Source organism: Aplidium turbinatum, chromosome 7, assembly GCF_918807975.1.
Source record: "Aplidium turbinatum chromosome 7, kaAplTurb1.1, whole genome shotgun sequence".
Taxonomy (NCBI): Eukaryota; Metazoa; Chordata; class Ascidiacea; order Aplousobranchia; family Polyclinidae; genus Aplidium; species Aplidium turbinatum.
Genome location: NC_137478.1, coordinates 12,973,834 through 12,998,783, shown reverse-complemented (window position 1 = coordinate 12,998,783; position 24,950 = coordinate 12,973,834).

The window sequence follows — 24,950 nt, the reverse complement described above, 5'->3', positions numbered from 1 at the left end:
AGTACGTAAAAAAACTTTCTTAGACAATTTTTAATGACGTTAGTTTCAAACAAAAAGAATTAGACAGTTTCGCAAAAAAAAATTATTTTTCACTGTATGATATGTCTTAGAAAAACTTTTTTGAAAAGACAATTTTTTTTCAATAATTTTCACTTTTAATACGTAAAAAAACTTTCTTAGACAATTTTTAATGACGTTAGTTTCAAACAAAAAGAATTAGACAGTTTCGCAAAAAAAAATTATTTTTCACTGTATGAAATGTCTTAGAAAAATTTTTGAAAATTTTTTTTTAAAAGAAAATTTTTTTCAATAATTTTCACTTTTAGTACGTAAAAAAACTTTCTTAGACAATTTTTAATGACGTTAGTTTCAAACAAAAAGAATTGGATAGTTTCGGAAAAAAAAATTATTTTTCACTGTATGAAATGTCTTAGAAAAATTTTTTTGAAAAGACAATTTTTTTTCAATAATTTTCACTTTTAGTACGTAAAAAAACTTTCTTAGACAATTTTTAATGACGTTAGTTTCAAACAAAAAGAATTAGACAGTTTCGCAAAAAAAAATTATTTTTCACTGTATGAAATGTTTTAGAAAAATTTTTGAAAATTTTTTTTGAAAAGAAAATTTTTTTCAATAACTTTCACTTTTAGTACGTAAAAAAACTTTCTTAGACAATTTTTAATGAGGTTAGTTTCAAACAAAAAGAATTAGACAGTTTCGCAAAAAAAAATTATTTTTCACTGTATGAAATGTCTTAGAAAAATTTTTGAAAATTTTTTTGTAAAAGAAAATTTTTTTCAATAATTTTCACTTTTAGTACGTAAAAAAACTTTCTTAGACAATTTTTAATGACGTTAGATTCAAACAAAAAGAATTGGATAGTTTCGGAAAAAAAAATTATTTTTCACTGTATGAAATGTCTTAGAAAAATTCTTTGAAAAGAAAATTTTTTTCAATAATTTTCACTTTTAGTACGTAAAAAAACTTTCTTAGACAATTTTTAATGACGTTGGTTTCAAACAAAAAGAATTAGACAGTTTCGCAAAAAAAAATTATTTTTCACTGTATGAAATGTCTTAGAAAAATATTTTGTAAAGACAATTTTTTTTCAATAATTTTCACTTTTAGTACGTAAAAAAACTTTCTTAGACAATTTTTAATGACATTAGTTTCAAACAAAAAGAATTAGACAGTTTCGCAAAAAAAAATTATTTTTCACTGTATGAAATGTCTTAGAAAAATATTTTTAAAAAGACAGTTTTTTTTCAATAAATTTCACTTTTAGTACGTAAAAAAACTTTCTAAGACAATTTTTAATGACGTTAGTTTCAAACAAAAGGAACTAGACAGTTTCGAAAAAAAAAATTATTTTTCACCGTATGAAATGTCTTAGAAAAATTTTTAAAAATTTTTTTTGAAATAAAAATTTTTTTTCAATAATTTTCACTTTTAGTACGTAAAAAAACTTTCTTAGACAATTTTTAATGACGTTAGTTTCAAACAAAAAGAATTGGATAGTTTCGCAAAAAAAAATCATTTTTCACTGTATGAAATGTCTTAGAAAAATTTTTGAAAATTTTTTTTGAAAAGAAAGTTTTCTTCAATAATTTTCACTTTTAGTACGTAAAAAAACTTTCTTAGACAATTTTTAATGACGTTAGTTTCAAACAAAAAGAATTGGATAGTTTCGCAAAAAAAAATTATTTTTCACTGTATGAAATGTCTTAGAAAAATAGTTTTGAAAATACAATTTTTTTTCAATAATTTTCACTTTTAGTACGTAAAAAAACTTTCTTAGACAATTTTTAATGACGTTAGTTTCAAACAAAAAGAACTAGACAGTTTCGCAAAAAAAAATTATTTTTCACTGTATGAAATGTCTTAGAAAAATTTTTAAAAGTTTTTTTTGAAAAGAAAATTTTTTTCAATAATTTCACTTTTAGTACGTAAAAAAACTTTCTTAGACAATTTTTAATGACGTTAGTTTCAAACAAAAAGAATTGGATAGTTTCGCAAAAAAAAATTATTTTTCACTGTATGAAATGTCTTAGAAAAATTTTTGAAAATTTTTTTTGAAAAGAAAGTTTTTTTCAATAATTTTCACTTTTAGTACGTAAAACAACTTTCTTAGACAATTTTTAATGACGTTAGTTTCAAACAAAAAGAATTGGATAGTTTCGCAAAAAAAAATTATTTTTCACTGTATGAAATGTCTTAGAAAAATTTTTTTGAAAAGCCAATTTTTTTTCAATAATTTTCACTTTTAGTACGTAAAAAAACTTTCTTAGACAATTTTTAATGACGTTAGTTTCATACAAAAAGAATTAGACAGTTTCGCAAAAAAAATATTTTTCACTGTATGAAATGTTTTAGAAAAATTTTTAAAAATTTTTTTTGAAAAGAAAATTTTTTTCAATAATTTTCACTTTTAGTACGTAAAAAAACTTTCTTAGACAATTTTTAATGACGTTAGTTTCAATTAAAAAGAATTAGACAGTTTCGCAAAAAAAAATTATTTTTCACTGTATGAAATGTCTTAGAAAAATTTTTTTGAAAAGACAATTTTTTTTCAATAATTTTCACTCTTAGTACGTAAAAAAACTTTCTTAGACAATTTTTAATGACGTTAGTTTCAAACAAAAAGAATTAGACAGTTTCGCAAAAAAAAATTATTTTTCACTGTATGAAATGTCTTAGAAAAATTTTTGAAAATTTTTTTTTAAAAGAAAATTTTTTTCAATAATTTTCACTTTTAGTACGTAAAAAAACTTTCTTAGACAATTTTTAATGACGTTAGTTTCAAACAAAAAGAATTGGATAGTTTCGGAAAAAAAAATTATTTTTCACTGTATGAAATGTCTTAGAAAAATTCTTTGAAATGAAAATTTTTTTCAAAAATTTTCACTTTTAGTACGTAAAAAAACTTTCTTAGACAATTTTTAATGACGTTGGTTTCAAACAAAAAGAATTAGACAGTTTCGCAAAAAAATTATTTTTCACTGTATGAAATGTCTTAGAAAAATTTTTTTGAAAAGACAATTTTTTTTCAATAATTTTCACTTTTAGTACGTAAAAAAACTTTCTTAGACAATTTTTAATGACGTTAGTTTCAAACAAAAAGAATTAGACAGTTTCGCAAAAAAAAATTATTTTTCACTGTATGAAAAGTTTTAGAAAAATTTTTGAAAATTTTTTTTGAAAAGAAAATTTTTTTCAATAACTTTCACTTTTAGTACGTAAAAAAACTTTCTTAGACAATTTTTAATGACGTTAGTTTCAAACAAAAAGAATTAGACAGTTTCGCAAAAAAAAATTATTTTTCACTGTATGAAATGTCTTAGAAAAATTTTTGAAAATTTTTTTGTAAAAGAAAATTTTTTTCAATAATTTTCACTTTTAGTTCGTAAAAAAACTTTCTTAGACAATTTTTAATGACGTTAGATTCAAACAAAAAGAATTGGATAGTTTCGGAAAAAAAAATTATTTTTCACTGTATGAAATGTCTTAGAAAAATTTTTTAGAAAAGCCAATTTTTTTTCAATAATTTTCACTTTTAGTACGTAAAAAAACTTTCTTAGACAATTTTTAATGACGTTAGTTTCATACAAAAAGAATTAGACAGTTTCGCAAAAAAAATTATTTTTCACTGTATGAAATGTTTTAGAAAAATTTTTAAAAATTTTTTTTGAAAAGAAAATTTTTTTCAATAATTTTCACTTTTAGTACGTAAAAAAACTTTCTTAGACAATTTTTAATGACGTTAGTTTCAAACAAAAAGAATTGGATAGTTTCGCAAAAAAAAATTATTTTTCACTGTATGAAATGTCTTAGAAAAATTTTTGAAAATTTTTTTTGAAAAGAAAGTTTTTTTCAATAATTTTCACTTTTAGTACGTAAAAAAACTTTCTTAGACAATTTTTAATGACGTTAGTTTCAAACAAAAAGAATTGGATAGTTTCGCAAAAAAAAATTATTTTTCACTGTATGAAATGTCTTAGAAAAATTTTTTTGAAAAGCCAATTTTTTTTCAATAATTTTCACTTTTAGTACGTAAAAAAACTTTCTTAGACAATTTTTAATGACGTTAGTTTCATACAAAAAGAATTAGACAGTTTCGCAAAAAAAATTATTTTTCACTGTATGAAATGTTTTAGAAAAATTTTTAAAAATTTTTTTTGAAAAGAAAATTTTTTTCAATAATTTTCACTTTTAGTACGTAAAAAAACTTTCTTAGACAATTTTTAATGACGTTAGTTTCAAACAAAAAGAATTAGACAGTTTCGCAAAAAAAAATTATTTTTCACTGTATGAAATGTCTTAGAAAAATTTTTGAAAATTTTTTTTTAAAAGAAAATTTTTTTCAATAATTTTCACTTTTTGTACGTAAAAAAACTTTCTTAGACAATTTTTAATGACGTTAGTTTCAAACAAAAAGAATTGGATAGTTTCGGAAAAAAAAATTATTTTTCACTGTATGAAATGTCTTAGAAAAATTCTTTGAAAAGAAAATTTTTTTCAAAAATTTTCACTTTTAGTACGTAAAAAAACTTTCTTAGACAATTTTTAATGACGTTGGTTTCAAACAAAAAGAATTAGACAGTTTCGCAAAAAAAAATTATTTTTCACTGTATGAAATGTCTTAGAAAAATTTTTTTGAAAAGACAATTTTTTTTCAATAATTTTCACTTTTAGTACGTAAAAAAACTTTCTTAGACAATTTTTAATGACGTTAGTTTCAAACAAAAAGAATTAGACAGTTTCGCAAAAAAAAATTATTTTTCACTGTATGAAAAAATTTAGAAAAATTTTTGAAAATTTTTTTTGAAAAAAAAATTTTTTTCAATAACTTTCACTTTTAGTACGTAAAAAAACTTTCTTAGACAATTTTTAATGACGTTAGTTTCAAACAAAAAGAATTAGACAGTTTCGCAAAAAAAAATTATTTTTCACTGTATGAAATGTCTTAGAAAAATTTTTGAAAATTTTTTTGTAAAAGAAAATTTTTTTCAATAATTTTCACTTTTAGTACGTAAAAAAACTTTCTTAGACAATTTTTAATGACGTTAGATTCAAACAAAAAGAATTGGATAGTTTCGGAAAAAAAAATTATTTTTCACTGTATGAAATGTCTTAGAAAAATTCTTTGAAAAGAAAATTTTTTTCAATAATTTTCACTTTTAGTACGTAAAAAAACTTTCTTAGACAATTTTTAATGACGTTGGTTTCAAACAAAAAGAATTAGACAGTTTCGCAAAAAAAAATTATTTTTCACTGTATGAAATGTCTTAGAAAAATATTTTGTAAAGACAATTTTTTTTCAATAATTTTCACTTTTAGTACGTAAAAAAACTTTCTTAGACAATTTTTAATGACATTAGTTTCAAACAAAAAGAATTAGACAATTTCGCAAAAAAAAATTATTTTTCACTGTATGAAATGTCTTAGAAAAATATTTTTAAAAAGACAGTTTTTTTTCAATAAATTTCACTTTTAGTACGTAAAAAAACTTTCTTAGACAATTTTTAATGACGTTAGTTTCAAACAAAAGGAACTAGACAGTTTCGAAAAAAAAAATTATTTTTCACTGTATGAAATGTCTTAGAAAAATTTTTAAAAATTTTTTTTGAAATAAAAATTTTTTTCAATAATTTTCACTTTTAGTACGTAAAAAAACTTTCTTAGACAATTTTTAATGACGTTAGTTTCAAACAAAAAGAATTGGATAGTTTCGCAAAAAAAAATTATTTTTCACTGTATGAAATGTCTTAGAAAAATTTTTGAAAATTTTTTTTGAAAAGAAAGTTTTCTTCAATAATTTTCACTTTTAGTACGTAAAAAAACTTTCTTAGACAATTTTTAATGACGTTAGTTTCAAACAAAAAGAATTGGATAGTTTCGCAAAAAAAAATTATTTTTCACTGTATGAAATGTCTTAGAAAAATATTTTTGAAAAGACAATTTTTTTTCAATAATTTTCACTTTTAGTACGTAAAAAAACTTTCTTAGACAATTTTTAATGACGTTAGTTTCAAACAAAAAGAACTAGACAGTTTCGCAAAAAAAAATTATTTTTCACTGTATGAAATGTCTTAGAAAAATTTTTAAAAGTTTTTTTTGAAAAGAAAATTTTTTTCAATAATTTCACTTTTAGTACGTAAAAAAACTTTCTTAGACAATTTTTAATGACGTTAGTTTCAAACAAAAAGAATTGGATAGTTTCGCAAAAAAAATTATTTTTCACTGTATGAAATGTCTTAGAAAAATTTTTGAAAATTTTTTTTGAAAAGAAAGTTTTTTTCAATAATTTTCACTTTTAGTACGTAAAAAAACTTTCTTAGACAATTTTTAATGACGTTAGTTTCAAACAAAAAGAATTGGATAGTTTCGCAAAAAAAAATTATTTTTCACTGTATGAAATGTCTTAGAAAAATTTTTTTGAAAAGCCAATTTTTTTTCAATAATTTTCACTTTTAGTACGTAAAAAAACTTTCTTAGACAATTTTTAATGACGTTAGTTTCATACAAAAAGAATTAGACAGTTTCGCAAAAAAAATTATTTTTCACTGTATGAAATGTTTTAGAAAAATTTTTAAAAATTTTTTTTGAAAAGAAAATTTTTTTCAATAATTTTCACTTTTAGTACGTAAAAAAACTTTCTTAGACAATTTTTAATGACGTTAGTTTCAATTAAAAAGAATTAGACAGTTTCGCAAAAAAAAATTATTTTTCACTGTATGAAATGTCTTCGAAAAATTTTTGAAAATTTTTTTTTAAAAGAAAATTTTTTTCAATAATTTTCACTTTTAGTACGTAAAAAAACTTTCTTAGACAATTTTTAATGACGTTAGTTTCAAACAAAAAGAATTGGATAGTTTCGGAAAAAAAAATTATTTTTCACTGTATGAAATGTCTTAGAAAAATTCTTTGAAAAGACAATTTTTTTCAAAAATTTTCACTTTTAGTACGTAAAAAAACTTTCTTAGACAATTTTTAATGACGTTGGTTTCAAACAAAAAGAATTAGACAGTTTCGCAAAAAAAAATTATTTTTCACTGTATGAAATGTCTTAGAAAAATTTTTTTGAAAAGACAATTTTTTTTCAATAATTTTCACTTTTAGTACGTAAAAAAACTTTCTTAGACAATTTTTAATGACGTTAGTTTCAAACAAAAAGAATTAGACAGTTTCGCAAAAAAAAATTATTTTTCACTGTATGAAAAGTTTTAGAAAAATTTTTGAAAATTTTTTTTGAAAAGAAAATTTTTTTCAATAACTTTCACTTTTAGTACGTAAAAAAACTTTCTTAGACAATTTTTAATGACGTTAGTTTCAAACAAAAAGAATTAGACAGTTTCGCAAAAAAAAATTATTTTTCACTGTATGAAATGTCTTAGAAAAATTTTTGAAAATTTTTTTTTAAAAGACAATTTTTTTCAATAATTTTCACTTTTAGTACGTAAAAAAACTTTCTTAGACAATTTTTAATGACGTTAGATTCAAACAAAAAGAATTGGATAGTTTCGGAAAAAAAAATTATTTTTCACTGTATGAAATGTCTTAGAAAAATTTTTTGAAAAGAAAATTTTTTTCAATAATTTTCACTTTTAGTACGTAAAAAAACTTTCTTAGACAATTTTTAATGACGTTGGTTTCAAACAAAAAGAATTAGACAGTTTCGCAAAAAAAAATTATTTTTCACTGTATGAAATGTCTTAGAAAAATATTTTGTAAAGACAATTTTTTTTCAATAATTTTCACTTTTAGTACGTAAAAAAACTTTCTTAGACAATTTTTAATGACGTTAGTTTCAAACAAAAAGAATTAGACAGTTTCGCAAAAAAAAATTATTTTTCACTGTATGAAATGTCTTAGAAAATATTTTTAAAAAGACAGTTTTTTTTCAATAAATTTCACTTTTAGTACGTAAAAAAACTTTCTTAGACAATTTTTAATGACGTTAGTTTCAAACAAAAGGAACTAGACAGTTTCGCAAAAAAAAATTATTTTTCACTGTATGAAATGTCTTAGAAAAATTTTTAAAAATTTTTTTTGAAATAAAAATTTTTTTCAATAATTTTCACTTTTAGTACGTAAAAAAATTTTCTTAGACACTTTTTAATGACGTTAGTTTCAAACAAAAAGAATTGGATAGTTTCGCAAAAAAAATTATTTTTCACTGTATGAAATGTCTTAGAAAAATTTTTGAAAATTTTTTTTGAAAAGAAAGTTTTCTTCAATAATTTTCACTTTTAGTACGTAAAAAACTTTCTTAGACAATTTTTAATGACGTTAGTTTCAAACAAAAAGAATTGGATAGTTTCGCAAAAAAAAATTATTTTTCACTGTATGAAATGTCTTAGAAAAATATTTTTGAAAAGACAATTTTTTTTCAATAATTTTCACTTTTAGTACGTAAAAAAACTTTCTTAGACAATTTTTAATGACGTTAGTTTCAAACAAAAAGAACTAGACAGTTTCGCAAAAAAAAATTATTTTTCACTGTATGAAATGTCTTAGAAAAATTTTTAAAAGTTTTTTTTGAAAAGAAAATTTTTTTCAATAATTTCACTTTTAGTACGTAAAAAAACTTTCTTAGACAATTTTTAATGACGTTAGTTTCAAACAAAAAGAATTGGATAGTTTCGCAAAAAAAAAATATTTTTCACTGTATGAAATGTCTTAGAAAAATTTTTGAAAATTTTTTTTGAAAAGAAAGTTTTTTTCAATAATTTTCACTTTTAGTACGTAAAAAAACTTTCTTAGACAATTTTTAATGACGTTAGTTTCAAACAAAAAGATTTGGATAGTTTCGCAAAAAAAAATTATTTTTCACTGTATGAAATGTCTTAGAAAAATTTTTTTGAAAAGCCAATTTTTTTTCAATAATTTTCACTTTTAGTACGTAAAAAAACTTTCTTAGACAATTTTTAATGACGTTAGTTTCATACAAAAAGAATTAGACAGTTTCGCAAAAAAAATTATTTTTCACTGTATGAAATGTTTTAGAAAAATTTTTAGAAATTTTTTTTGAAAAGAAAATTTTTTTCAATAATTTTCACTTTTAGTACGTAAAAAAACTTTCTTAGACAATTTTTAATGACGTTAGTTTTAATTAAAAAGAATTAGACAGTTTCGCAAAAAAAAATTATTTTTCACTGTATGAAATGTCTTAGAAAAATTTTTTTGAAAAGAAAATTTTTTTTCAATAATTTTCACTCTTAGTACGTAAAAAAACTTTCTTAGACAATTTTTAATGACGTTAGTTTCAAACAAAAAGAATTGGATAATTTCGCAAAAAAAAATTATTTTTCACTGTATGAAATGTCTTAGAAAAATTTTTTTGAAAAGACAATTTTTTTTCAATAATTTTCACTTTTAGTACGTAAAAAAACTTTCTTAGACAATTTTTAATGACGTTAGTTTCAAACAAAAAGAATTAGACAGTTTCGCTAAAAAAAATTAATTTTCACTGTATGAAATGTCTTAGAAAAATATTTTTAAAAAGACAGTTTTTTTTCAATAATTTTCACTTTTAGTACGTAAAAAAACTTTCTTAGACAATTTTTAATGACGTTAGTTTCAAACAAAAAGAATTGGATAGTTTCGCAAAAAAAAATTATTTTTCACTGTATGAAATGTCTTAGAAAAATTTTTGAAAATTTTTTTGAAAAGAAAGTTTTTTTCAATAATTTTCACTTTTAGTACGTAAAAAAACTTTCTTAGACAATTTTTAATGACGTTAGTTTCAAACAAAAAGAATTGGATAGTTTCGCAAAAAAAAATTATTTTTCACTGTATGAAATGTCTTAGAAAATTTTTCTTGAAAAGACAATTTTTTTTCAATAATTTTCACTTTTAGTACGTAAAAAAACTTTCTTAGACAATTTTTAATGACGTTAGTTTCAAACAAAAAGAATTAGACAGTTTCGCAAAAAAAATTATTTTTCACTGTATGAAATGTTTTAGAAAAATTTTTGAAAATTTTTTTTGAAAAGACAATTTTTTTCAATAATTTTCACTTTTAGTACGTAAAAAAACTTTCTTAGACAATTTTTAATGACGTTAGTTTCAAACAAAAAGAACTAGACAGTTTCGCAAAAAAAAATTATTTTTCACTGTATGAAATGTCTTAGAAAAATTTTTAAAAGTTTTTTTTGAAAAGAAAATTTTCTTCAATAATTTCACTTTTAGTACGTAAAAAAACTTTCTTAGACAATTTTTAATGACGTTAGTTTCAAACAAAAAGAATTGGATAGTTTCGCAAAAAAAAATTATTTTTCACTGTATGAAATGTCTTAGAAAAATTTTTGAAAATTTTTTTTGAAAAGAAAGTTTTTTTCAATAATTTTCACTTTTAGTACGTAAAAAAACTTTCTTAGACAATTTTTAATGACGTTAGTTTCAAACAAAAAGATTTGGATAGTTTCGCAAAAAAAAATTATTTTTCACTGTATGAAATGTCTTAGAAAAATTTTTTTGAAAAGCCAATTTTTTTTCAATAATTTTCACTTTTAGTACGTAAAAAAACTTTCTTAGACAATTTTTAATGACGTTAGTTTCATACAAAAAGAATTAGACAGTTTCGCAAAAAAAATTATTTTTCACTGTATGAAATGTTTTAGAAAAATTTTTAGAAATTTTTTTTGAAAAGAAAATTTTTTTCAATAATTTTCACTTTTAGTACGTAAAAAAACTTTCTTAGACAATTTTTAATGACGTTAGTTTCAATTAAAAAGAATTAGACAGTTTCGCAAAAAAAAATTATTTTTCACTGTATGAAATGTCTTAGAAAAATTTTTTTGAAAAGAAAATTTTTTTTCAATAATTTTCACTCTTAGTACGTAAAAAAACTTTCTTAGACAATTTTTAATGACGTTAGTTTCAAACAAAAAGAATTGGATAATTTCGCAAAAAAAAATTATTTTTCACTGTATGAAATGTCTTAGAAAAATTTTTTTGAAAAGACAATTTTTTTTCAATAATTTTCACTTTTAGTACGTAAAAAAACTTTCTTAGACAATTTTTAATGACGTTAGTTTCAAACAAAAAGAATTAGACAGTTTCGCTAAAAAAAATTAATTTTCACTGTATGAAATGTCTTAGAAAAATATTTTTAAAAAGACAGTTTTTTTTCAATAATTTTCACTTTTAGTACGTAAAAAAACTTTCTTAGACAATTTTTAATGACGTTAGTTTCAAACAAAAAGAATTGGATAGTTTCGCAAAAAAAAATTATTTTTCACTGTATGAAATGTCTTAGAAAAATTTTTGAAAATTTTTTTGAAAAGAAAGTTTTTTTCAATAATTTTCACTTTTAGTACGTAAAAAAACTTTCTTAGACAATTTTTAATGACGTTAGTTTCAAACAAAAAGAATTGGATAGTTTCGCAAAAAAAAATTATTTTTCACTGTATGAAATGTCTTAGAAAATTTTTCTTGAAAAGACAATTTTTTTTCAATAATTTTCACTTTTAGTACGTAAAAAAACTTTCTTAGACAATTTTTAATGACGTTAGTTTCAAACAAAAAGAATTAGACAGTTTCGCAAAAAAAATTATTTTTCACTGTATGAAATGTTTTAGAAAAATTTTTGAAAATTTTTTTTGAAAAGACAATTTTTTTCAATAATTTTCACTTTTAGTACGTAAAAAAACTTTCTTAGACAATTTTTAATGACGTTAGTTTCAAACAAAAAGAATTAGACAGTTTCGCAAAAAAAAATTATTTTTCACTGTATGAAATGTCTTAGAAAATTTTTTTGAAAAGACAATTTTTTTTCAATAATTTTCACTTTTAGTACGTAAAAAAACTTTCTTAGACAATTTTTAATGACGTTAGTTTCAAACAAAAAGAATTAGACAGTTTCGCAAAAAAAAATTATTTTTCACTGTATGAAATGTCTTAGAAAAATTTTTGAAAATTTTTTTTTAAAAGAAAATTTTTTTCAATAATTTTCACTTTTAGTACGTAAAAAAACTTTCTTAGACAATTTTTAATGACGTTAGTTTCAAACAAAAAGAATTGGATAGTTTCGGAAAAAAAAATTATTTTTCACTGTATAAAATGTCTTAGAAAAATTCTTTGAAAAGAAAATTTTTTTCAAAAATTTTCACTTTTAGTACGTAAAAAAACTTTCTTAGACAATTTTTAATGACGTTGGTTTCAAACAAAAAGAATTAGACAGTTTCGCAAAAAAAAATTATTTTTCACTGTATGAAATGTCTTAGAAAAATTTTTTTGAAAAAACAATTTTTTTTCAATAATTTTCACTTTTAGTACGTAAAAAAACTTTCTTAGACAATTTTTAATGACGTTAGTTTCAAACAAAAAGAATTAGACAGTTTCGCAAAAAAAAATTATTTTTCACTGTATGAAATGTTTTAGAAAAATTTTTGAAAATTTTTTTTGAAAAGAAAATTTTTTTCAATAACTTTCACTTTTAGTACGTAAAAAAACTTTCTTAGACAATTTTTAATGACGTTAGTTTCAAACAAAAAGAATAAGACAGTTTCGCAAAAAAAAATTATTTTTCACTGTATGAAATGTCTTAGAAAAATTTTTTTGAAAAGAAAATTTTTTTTCAATAATTTTCACTCCTAGTACGTAAAAAAACTTTCTTAGACAATTTTTAATGACGTTAGTTTCAAACAAAAAGAATTGGATAATTTCGCAAAAAAAAATTATTTTTCACTGTATGAAATGTCTTAGAAAAATTTTTTTGAAAAGACAATTTTTTTTCAATAATTTTCACTTTTAGTACGTAAAAAAACTTTCTTAGACAATTTTTAATGACGTTAGTTTCAAACAAAAAGAATTAGACAGTTTCGCTAAAAAAAATTATTTTTCACTGTATGAAATGTCTTAGAAAAATATTTTTAAAAAGACAGTTTTTTTTCAATAATTTTCACTTTTAGTACGTAAAAAAACTTTCTTAGACAATTTTTAATGACGTTAGTTTCAAACAAAAAGAATTGGATAGTTTCGCAAAAAAAAATTATTTTTCACTGTATGAAATGTCTTAGAAAAATTTTTGAAAATTTTTTTGAAAAGAAAGTTTTTTTCAATAATTTTCACTTTTAGTACGTAAAAAAACTTTCTTAGACAATTTTTAATGACGTTAGTTTCAAACAAAAAGAATTGGATAGTTTCGCAAAAAAAAATTATTTTTCACTGTATGAAATGTCTTAGAAAATTTTTCTTGAAAAGACAATTTTTTTTCAATAATTTTCACTTTTAGTACGTAAAAAAACTTTCTTAGACAATTTTTAATGACGTTAGTTTCAAACAAAAAGAATTAGACAGTTTCGCAAAAAAAATTATTTTTCACTGTATGAAATGTTTTAGAAAAATTTTTGAAAATTTTTTTTGAAAAGACAATTTTTTTCAATAATTTTCACTTTTAGTACGTAAAAAAACTTTCTTAGACAATTTTTAATGACGTTAGTTTCAAACAAAAAGAATTAGACAGTTTCGCAAAAAAAAATTATTTTTCACTGTATGAAATGTCTTAGAAAATTTTTTTGAAAAGACAATTTTTTTTCAATAATTTTCACTTTTAGTACGTAAAAAAACTTTCTTAGACAATTTTTAATGACGTTAGTTTCAAACAAAAAGAATTAGACAGTTTCGCAAAAAAAAATTATTTTTCACTGTATGAAATGTCTTAGAAAAATTTTTGAAAATTTTTTTTTAAAAGAAAATTTTTTTCAATAATTTTCACTTTTAGTACGTAAAAAAACTTTCTTAGACAATTTTTAATGACGTTAGTTTCAAACAAAAAGAATTGGATAGTTTCGGAAAAAAAAATTATTTTTCACTGTATAAAATGTCTTAGAAAAATTCTTTGAAAAGAAAATTTTTTTCAAAAATTTTCACTTTTAGTACGTAAAAAAACTTTCTTAGACAATTTTTAATGACGTTGGTTTCAAACAAAAAGAATTAGACAGTTTCGCAAAAAAAAATTATTTTTCACTGTATGAAATGTCTTAGAAAAATTTTTTTGAAAAAACAATTTTTTTTCAATAATTTTCACTTTTAGTACGTAAAAAAACTTTCTTAGACAATTTTTAATGACGTTAGTTTCAAACAAAAAGAATTAGACAGTTTCGCAAAAAAAAATTATTTTTCACTGTATGAAATGTTTTAGAAAAATTTTTGAAAATTTTTTTTGAAAAGAAAATTTTTTTCAATAACTTTCACTTTTAGTACGTAAAAAAACTTTCTTAGACAATTTTTAATGACGTTAGTTTCAAACAAAAAGAATAAGACAGTTTCGCAAAAAAAAATTATTTTTCACTGTATGAAATGTCTTAGAAAAATGTTTTTGAAAAGACAATTTTTTTTCAATAATTTTCACTTTTAGTACGTAAAAAAACTTTCTTAGACAATTTTTAATGACGTTAGTTTCAAACAAAAAGAATTAGACAGTTTCGCAAAAAAAAATTATTTTTCACTGTATGAAATGTCTTAGAAAAGTTTTTTTGAAAAGACAATTTTTTTTCAATAATTTTCACTCTTAGTACGTAAAAAAACTTTCTTAGACAATTTTTAATGACGTTAGTTTCAAACAAAAAGAATTGGATAGTTTCGCAAAAAAAAATTATTTTTCACTGCATGAAATGTCTTAGAAAAATTTTTTTGAAAAGACAATTTTTTTTCAATAATTTTCACTTTTAGTACGTAAAAAAACTTTCTTAGACAATTTTTAATGACGTTAGTTTCAAACAAAAAGAATTAGACAGTTTCGCAAAAAAAAATTATTTTTCACTGTATGAAATGTTTTAGAAAAATTTTTGAAAATTTTTTTTGAAAAGAAAATTTTTTTCAATAATTTTCACTTTTAGTACGTAAAAAAACTTTCTTAGACAATTTTTAATGACGTTAGTTTCAAACAAAAAGAATTAGACAGTTTCGCAAAAAAAAATTATTTTTCACTGTATGAAATGTCTTAGAAAAATGTTTTTGGAAAGACAATTTATTTTCATTAATTTTCACTTTTAGTACGTAAAAAAACTTTCTTAGACAATTTTTAATGACGTTAGTTTCAAACAAAAAGAATTAGACAGTTTCGCAAAAAAAAATTATTTTTCACTGTATGAAATGTCTTAGAAAAGTTTTTTTGAAAAGACAATTTTTTTTCAATAATTTTCACTCTTAGTACGTAAAAAAACTTTCTTAGACAATTTTTAATGACGTTAGTTTCAAACAAAAAGAATTAGACAGTTTCGCAAAAAAAAATTATTTTTCACTGTATGATGTGTCTTAGAAAAATTTTTGAAATTTTTTTTTGAAAAGAAAATTTTTTTCAATAATTTTCACTTTTAGTACGTAAAAAAACTTTCTTAGACAATTTTTAATGACGTTAGTTTCAAACAAAAAGAATTGGATAGTTTCGCAAAAAAAAATTATTTTTCACTGTATGAAATGTCTTAGAAAAATTTTTGAAAATTTTTTTTGAAAAGAAAATTTTTTTCAATAATTTTCACTCTTAGTACGTAAAAAAACTTTCTTAGACAATTTTTAATGACGTTAGTTTCAAACAAAAAGAATTGAATAGTTTCGCAAAAAAAAATTATTTTTCACTGTATGAATGGTCTTAGAAAAATTTTTTTGAAAAGACAATTTTTTTTCAATAATTTTCACTTTTAGTACGTAAAAAAACTTTCTTAGACAATTTTTAATGACGTTAGTTTCAAACAAAAAGAATTAGACAGTTTCGCAAAAAAAAATTATTTTTCACTGTATGAAATGTTTTAGAAAAATTTTTGAAAGTTTTTTTTGAAAAGAAAATTTTTTTCAATAATTTTCACTTTTAGTACGTAAAAAAACTTTCTTAGACAATTTTTAATGACGTTAGTTTCAAACAAAAACAATTAGACAGTTTCGCAAAAAAAAATTATTTTTCACTGTATGAAATGTCTTAGAAAAATGTTTTTGGAAAGACAATTTATTTTCATTAATTTTCACTTTTAGTACGTAAAAAAACTTTCTTAGACAATTTTTAATGACGTTAGTTTCAAACAAAAAGAATTAGACAGTTTCGCAAAAAAAAATTATTTTTCACTGTATGAAATGTCTTAGAAAAGTTTTTTTGAAAAGACAATTTTTTTTCAATAATTTTCACTCTTAGTAGGTAAAAAAACTTTCTTAGACAATTTTTAATGACGTTAGTTTCAAACAAAAAGAATTAGACAGTTTCGCAAAAAAAAATTATTTTTCACTGTATGATGTGTCTTAGAAAAATTTTTGAATTTTTTTTTGAAAAGAAAAATTTTTTCAATAATTTTCACTTTTAGTACGTAAAAAAACTTTCTTAGACAATTTTTAATGACGTTAGTTTCAAACAAAAAGAATTGGATAGTTTCGCAAAAAAAAATTATTTTTCACTGTATGAAATGTCTTAGAAAAATTTTTGAAAATTTTTTTTGAAAAGAAAATTTTTTTCAATAATTTTCACTTTTAGTACGTAATAAAACTTTCTTAGACAATTTTTAATGACGTTAGTTTCAAACAATCAGAATTGAATAGTTTCGCAAAAAAAAATTATTTTTCACTGTATGAAATGTCTTAGAAAAATTTTTTGAAAAGACAATTTTTTTTCAATAATTTTTACTTTTAGTGCGTAAAAACACTTTCTTAGACAATTTTTAATGACGTTAGTTTCAAACAAAAAGAATTAGACAGTTTCGCAAAAAAAAATTATTTTTCACTGTATGAAATGTCTTAGAAAAATTTTTTTGAAAAGACAATTTTTTTTCAATAATTTTCACTTTTAGTACGTAAAAATACTTTCTTAGACAATTTTTAATGACGTTAGCTTTAAACAAAAAGAATTAGACAGTTTCGCAAAAAAAAAATTATTTTTGACTGTATGAAATGTCTTGAAAAAGTTTTTTTGAAAAGAAAATTTTTTTTCAATAATTTTCACTTTTAGTACGTAAAAAAACTTTCTTAGACAATTTTTAATGACGTTAGTTTCAAACAAAAAGAATTAGACAGTTTCGCAAAAAAAAAATTATTTTTCACTGTATGAAATGTCTTAGAATAATTTGCGAAACTATCCAATTCTTTTTGTTTGAAACTAACGTCATTAAAAATTGTCTAAGAAAGTTTTTTTACGTACTAAAAGTGAAAATTATTGAAAAAAAATTGTCTTTTCAAAAAAATTTTTCTAAGACATTTCATACAGTGAAAAATAATTTTTTTTGCGAAACTGTCTAATTCTTTTTGTTTGAAACTAACGTCATTAAAAATTGTCTAAGAATGTTTTTTTACGTACTAAAAGTGAAAATTATTGAAAAAAACTTTCTTTTCAAAAAAAATTTTCAAAAATTTTTCTAAGACATTTCATTCAGTGAAAAATCATTTTTTTTTGCGAAACTGTCTAATTCTTTTTGTTTGAAACTAACGTCATTAAAAATTGTCTAAGAATGTTTTTTTACGTACTAAAAGTGAAAATTATTGAAAAAAATTTTCTTTTCAAAAAAAATTTTCAAAAATTTTTCTAAGACATTTCATACAGTGAAAAACAATTTGTTTTTGCGAAACTGTCTAATTTGTTTTGTTTGAAACTAACGTCATTAAAAATTGTCTAAGAAAGTTTTTTACGTACTAAAAGTGAAAATTATTAAAAAAATTTTCTTTTTGAAATAAATTTTCAAAAATTTTTCTAAGACATTTCACACAGTGAAAAATAATTTTTTTTTTGCGAAACTGTCTAATTCTCTTTGTTTGAAACTAACGTCATTAAAAATTGTCTAAGAAAGTTTTTTTACGTACTAAAAGTGAAAATTATTGAAAAAACTTTTCTTTTCAAAAAAAATTTCAAAAATTTTTCTAAGACATTTCATACAGTGAAAAATAATTTTTTTTTGCGAAACTGTCTAATTCTTTTTGTTTGAAACTAACGTCATTAAAAATTGTCTAAGAAAGTTTTTTTACGTATTAAAAGTGAAAATTATTGAAAAAAAATTGTCTTTTCAAAAATATTTTTCTAAGACATTTCATACAGTGAAAAATAATTTTTTTTTGCGAAACTGTCTAATTCTTTTTGTTTGAAACTAACGTCATTAAAAATTGTCTAAGAAAGTTTTTTTACGTACTAAAAGTGAAAATTATTGAAAAAAAATTGTCTTTTCAAAAAAACTTTTCTAAGACATTTCATACAGTGAAAAATAATTTTTTTTTGCGAAACTGTCTAATTCTTTTTGTTTGAAACTAACGTCATTAAAAATTGTCTAAGAAAGTTTTTTTACGTACTAAAAGTGAAAATTATTGAAAAAAAATTGTCTTTTCAAAAAAACTTTTCTAAGACATTTCATACAGTGAAAAATAATTTTTTTTTGCGAAACTGTCTAATTCTTTTTGTTTGAAACTAACGTCATTAAAAATTGTCTAAGAAAAATTTTTTACGTACTAAAAGTGAAAATAGTTGAAAAAAAATTGTCTTTTCAAAAATATTTTTCTAAGACATTTCATACAGTGAAAAATAAATTTTTTTTTTCGAAACTGTCTAATTCTTTTTGTTTGAAACTAACGTCATTAAAAATTGTCTAAGAAAGTTTTTTTACGTACTAAAAGTGAAAATTATTGAAAAAAAATTGTCTTTTCAAAAAAACTTTTCTAAGACATTTCATACAGTGAAAAATAATTTTTTTTTGCGAAACTGTCTAATTCTTTTTGTTTGAAACTAATGTCATTAAAAATTGTCTTAGAAAGTTTTTTTACGTACTAAAAGTGAAAATTATTGAAAAAAAATTGTCTTTTCAAAAATATTTTTCTAAGACATTTCATACAGTGAAAAATAATTTTTTTTTGCGAAACTGTCTAATTCTTTTTGTTTGAAACTAACGTCATTAAAAATTGTCTAAGAAAGTTTTTTTACGTACTAAATATAAAAATTATTGAAAAAAAATTGTCTTTTCAAAAAAACTTTTCTAAGACATTTCATACTGTGAAAAATAATTTTTTTTTGCGAAACTGTCTAATTCTCTTTGTTTGAAACTAACGTCATTAAAAATTGTTTTAGAAAGTTTTTTTACGTACTAAAAGTGAAAATTATTGAAAAAAAATTGTCTTTTCAAAAATATTTTTCTAAGACATTTCATACAGTGAAAAATAATTTTTTTTTGCGAAGCTGTCTAATTCTTTTTGTTTGAAACTAACGTCATTAAAAATTGTCTAAGAATGTTTTTTTACGTACTAAAAGTGAAAATTATTGAAAAAAATTTTCTTTTCAAAAAAAAATTTTCAAAAATTTTTCAAAGACAATTCATACAGTGAAAAATAATTTTTTCTTGCGAAACTGTCTAATTCTTTTTGTTTGAAACTAACGTCATTAAAAATTGTCTAAGAAAGTTTTTTTACGTACTAAAAGTGAAAATTATTGAAAAAAAATTGTCTTTTCAATAAAATTTTTCTAAGACATTTCATACAGTGAAAAATAATTTTTTTTGCGAAACTATCCAATTCTTTTTGTTTGAAACTAACGTCATTAAAAATTGTCTAAGAAAGTTTTTTTACGTACTAAAAGTGAAAATTATTGAAAAAAAATTTCTTTTAAAAAAAAAGTTTCAAAAATTTTTCTAAGACATTTCATACAGTGAAAAATAATTTTTTTTTGCGAAACTGTCTAATTCTTTTTGTTTGAAACTAACGTCATTAAAAATTGTCTAAGAAAGTTTTTTTACGTACTAAAAGTGAAAATTATTGAAAAAAAATTGTCTTTTCAAAAAAATTTTTCTAAGACATTTCATACAGTGAAAAATAATTTTTTTTTGCGAAACTATCCAATTCTTTTTGTTTGAAACTAACGTCATTAAAAATTGTCTAAGAAAGTTTTATTACGTACTAAAAGTGAAAATTATTGAAAAAAATTTTCTTTTCAAAAAAAATTTTCAAAAACTTTTCTAAGACATTTCATACAGTGAAAAATAATTTTTTTTTGCGAAACTATCCAATTCTTTTTGTTTGAAACTAACGTCATTAAAAATTGTCTAAGAAAGTTTTTTTACGTACTAAAAGTGAAAATTATTGAAAAAAATTTTCGCTTAAAAAAAAATTTTCAAAAATTTTTCTAAGACATTTCATACAGTGAAAAATAATTTTTTTTGCGAAACTGTCTAATTCTTTTTGTTTGAAACTAACGTCATTAAAAATTGTCTAAGAAAGTTTTTTTACGTACTAAAAGTGAAAATTATTGAAAAAAAATTGTCTTTCCAAAAAATCTTTTCTAAGACATTTCATACAGTGAAAAATAATTTTTTTTTGCGAAACTGTCTAATTCTTTTTGTTTGAAACTAACGTCATTAAAAATTGTCTAAGAAAGTTTTTTTACGTACTAAAAGTGAAAATTATTGAAAAAAAATTGTCTTTTCAAAAAAACTTTTCTAAGACATTTCATACAGTGAAAAATAATTTTTTTTTGCGAAACTATCCAATTCTTTTTGTTTGAAACTAACGTCATTAAAAATTGTCTAAGAAAGTTTTATTACGTACTAAAAGTGAAAATTATTGAAAAAAATTTTCTTTTCAAAAAAAATTTTCAAAAACTTTTCTAAGACATTTCATACAGTGAAAAATAATTTTTTTTTGCGAAGCTATCCAATTCTTTTTGTTTGAAACTAACGTCATTAAAAATTGTCTAAGAAAGTTTTTTTACGTACTAAAAGTGAAAATTATTGAAAAAAATTTTCGCTTAAAAAAAATTTTCAAAAATTTCTCTAAGACATTTCATACAGTGAAAAATAATTGTTTTTGCAAAACTGTCTAATTCTTTTTGTTTGAAACTAACGTCATTAAAAGTTGTCTAAGAAAGTTTTTTTACGTACTAAAAGTGAAAATTATTGAAAAAAAATTGTCTTTCCAAAAAATCTTTTTTAAGACATTTCATACAGTGAAAAATAATTTTTTTTTGCGAAACTGTCTAATTCTTTTTGTTTGAAACTAACGTCATTAAAAATTGTCTAAGAAAGTTTTTTTACGTATTAAAAGTGAAAATTATTGAAAAAAAATTGTCTTTTCAAAAATATTTTTCTAAGACATTTCATACAGTGAAAAATAATTTTTTTTTGCGAAACTGTCTAATTCTTTTTGTTTGAAACTAACGTCATTAAAAATTGTCTAAGAAAGTTTTTTTACGTACTAAAAGTGAAAATTATTGAAAAAAAATTGTCTTTTCAAAAAAACTTTTCTAAGACATTTCATACAGTGAAAAATAATTTTTTTTTGCGAAACTGTCTAATTCTTTTTGTTTGAAACTAACGTCATTAAAAATTGTCTAAGAAAGTTTTTTTACGTACTAAAAGTGAAAATTATTGAAAAAAAATTGTCTTTTCAAAAAAACTTTTCTAAGACATTTCATACAGTGAAAAATAATTTTTTTTTGCGAAACTGTCTAATTCTTTTTGTTTGAAACTAACGTCATTAAAAATTGTCTTAGAAAAATTTTTTACGTACTAAAAGTGAAAATAGTTGAAAAAAAATTGTCTTTTCAAAAATATTTTTCTAAGACATTTCATACAGTGAAAAATAAATTTTTTTTTTCGAAACTGTCTAATTCTTTTTGTTTGAAACTAACGTCATTAAAAATTGTCTAAGAAAGTTTTTTTACGTACTAAAAGTGAAAATTATTGAAAAAAAATTGTCTTTTCAAAAAAACTTTTCTAAGACATTTCATACAGTGAAAAATAATTTTTTTTTGCGAAACTGTCTAATTCTTTTTGTTTGAAACTAATGTCATTAAAAATTGTCTTAGAAAGTTTTTTTACGTACTAAAAGTGAAAATTATTGAAAAAAAATTGTCTTTTCAAAAATATTTTTCTAAGACATTTCATACAGTGAAAAATAATTTTTTTTTGCGAAACTGTCTAATTCTTTTTGTTTGAAACTAACGTCATTAAAAATTGTCTAAGAAAGTTTTTTTACGTACTAAATATAAAAATTATTGAAAAAAAATTGTCTTTTCAAAAAAACTTTTCTAAGACATTTCATACTGTGAAAAATAATTTTTTTTTGCGAAACTGTCTAATTCTCTTTGTTTGAAACTAACGTCATTAAAAATTGTTTTAGAAAGTTTTTTTACGTACTAAAAGTGAAAATTATTGAAAAAAAATTGTCTTTTCAAAAATATTTTTCTAAGACATTTCATACAGTGAAAAATAATTTTTTTTTGCGAAACTGTCTAATTCTTTTTGTTTGAAACTAACGTCATTAAAAATTGTCTAAGAATGTTTTTTTACGTACTAAAAGTGAAAATTATTGAAAAAAATTTTCTTTTCAAAAAAAAATTTTCAAAAATTTTTCAAAGACAATTCATACAGTGAAAAATAATTTTTTCTTGCGAAACTGTCTAATTCTTTTTGTTTGAAACTAACGTCATTAAAAATTGTCTAAGAAAGTTTTTTTACGTACTAAAAGTGAAAATTATTGAAAAAAAATTGTCTTTTCAATAAAATTTTTCTAAGACATTTCATACAGTGAAAAATAATTTTTTTTGCGAAACTATCCAATTCTTTTTGTTTGAAACTAACGTCATTAAAAATTGTCTAAGAAAGTTTTTTTACGTACTAAAAGTGAAAATTATTGAAAAAAAATTTCTTTTAAAAAAAAAGTTTCAAAAATTTTTCTAAGACATTTCATACAGTGAAAAATAATTTTTTTTTGCGAAACTGTCTAATTCTTTTTGTTTGAAACTAACGTCATTAAAAATTGTCTAAGAAAGTTTTTTTACGTACTAAAAGTGAAAATTATTGAAAAAAAATTGTCTTTTCAAAAAAATTTTTCTAAGACATTTCATACAGTGAAAAATAATTTTTTTTTGCGAAACTATCCAATTCTTTTTGTTTGAAACTAACGTCATTAAAAATTGTCTAAGAAAGTTTTATTACGTACTAAAAGTGAAAATTATTGAAAAAAATTTTCTTTTCAAAAAAAATTTTCAAAAACTTTTCTAAGACATTTCATACAGTGAAAAATAATTTTTTTTTGCGAAACTATCCAATTCTTTTTGTTTGAAACTAACGTCATTAAAAATTGTCTAAGAAAGTTTTTTTACGTACTAAAAGTGAAAATTATTGAAAAAAATTTTCGCTTAAAAAAAAATTTTCAAAAATTTTTCTAAGACATTTCATACAGTGAAAAATAATTTTTTTTGCGAAACTGTCTAATTCTTTTTGTTTGAAACTAACGTCATTAAAAATTGTCTAAGAAAGTTTTTTTACGTACTAAAAGTGAAAATTATTGAAAAAAAATTGTCTTTCCAAAAAATCTTTTCTAAGACATTTCATACAGTGAAAAATAATTTTTTTTTGCGAAACTGTCTAATTCTTTTTGTTTGAAACTAACGTCATTAAAAATTGTCTAAGAAAGTTTTTTTACGTACTAAAAGTGAAAATTATTGAAAAAAAATTGTCTTTTCAAAAAAACTTTTCTAAGACATTTCATACAGTGAAAAATAATTTTTTTTTGCGAAACTATCCAATTCTTTTTGTTTGAAACTAACGTCATTAAAAATTGTCTAAGAAAGTTTTATTACGTACTAAAAGTGAAAATTATTGAAAAAAATTTTCTTTTCAAAAAAAATTTTCAAAAACTTTTCTAAGACATTTCATACAGTGAAAAATAATTTTTTTTTGCGAAGCTATCCAATTCTTTTTGTTTGAAACTAACGTCATTAAAAATTGTCTAAGAAAGTTTTTTTACGTACTAAAAGTGAAAATTATTGAAAAAAATTTTCGCTTAAAAAAAATTTTCAAAAATTTTTCTAAGACATTTCATACAGTGAAAAATAATTGTTTTTGCAAAACTGTCTAATTCTTTTTGTTTGAAACTAACGTCATTAAAAGTTGTCTAAGAAAGTTTTTTTACGTACTAAAAGTGAAAATTATTGAAAAAAAATTGTCTTTCCAAAAAATCTTTTTTAAGACATTTCATACAGTGAAAAATAATTTTTTTTTGCGAAACTGTCTAATTCTTTTTGTTTGAAACTAACGTCATTAAAAATTGTCTAAGAAAGTTTTTTTACGTACTAAAAGTGAAAATTATTGAAAAAAAATTGTCTTTTCAAAAAAATTTTCTAAGACATTTCATACAGTGAAAAATAATTTTTTTTTGCGAAACTATCCAATTCTTTTTGTTTGAAACTAACGTCATTAAAAATTGTCTAAGAAAGTTTTTTTACGTACTAAAAGTGAAAATTATTGAAAAAAATTTTCGTTTAAAAAAAATTTTCAAAAATTTTTCTAAGACATTTCATACAGTGAAAAATAATTTTTTTTTGTGAAACTGTCTAATTCTTTTTGTTTGAAACTAACGTCATTAAAAATTGTCTAAGAAAGTTTTTTTACGTACTAAAAGTGAAAATTATTGAAAAAAAATTGTCTTTTCAAAAAAATTTTTCTAAGACATTTCATACAGTGAAAAATAATTTTTTTTTGCAAAACTGTCTAATTCTTTTTGTTTGAAACTAACGTCATTAAAAATTGTCTAAGAAAGTTTTTTTACGTACTAAAAGTGAAAATTATTGAAAAAAAATTGTCTTTTCAAAAAAACTTTTCTAAGACATTTCATACAGTGAAAAATAATTTTTTTTTGCGAAACTGTCTAATTCTTTTTGTTTGAAACTAATGTCATTAAAAATTGTCTTAGAAAGTTTTTTTACGTACTAAAAGTGAAAATTATTGAAAAAAAATTGTCTTTTCAAAAAAATTTTTCTAAGACATTTCATACAGTGAAAAATAATTTTTTTTTGCGAAACTGTCTAATTCTTTTTGTTTGAAACTAACGTCATTAAAAATTGTCTAAGAAAGTTTTTTTACGTACTAAAAATAAAAATTATTGAAAAAAAATTGTCTTTTCAAAAAAACTTTTCTAAGACATTTCATACAGTGAAAAATAATTTTTTTTTGCGAAACTGTCTAATTCTCTTTGTTTGAAACTAACGTCATTAAAAA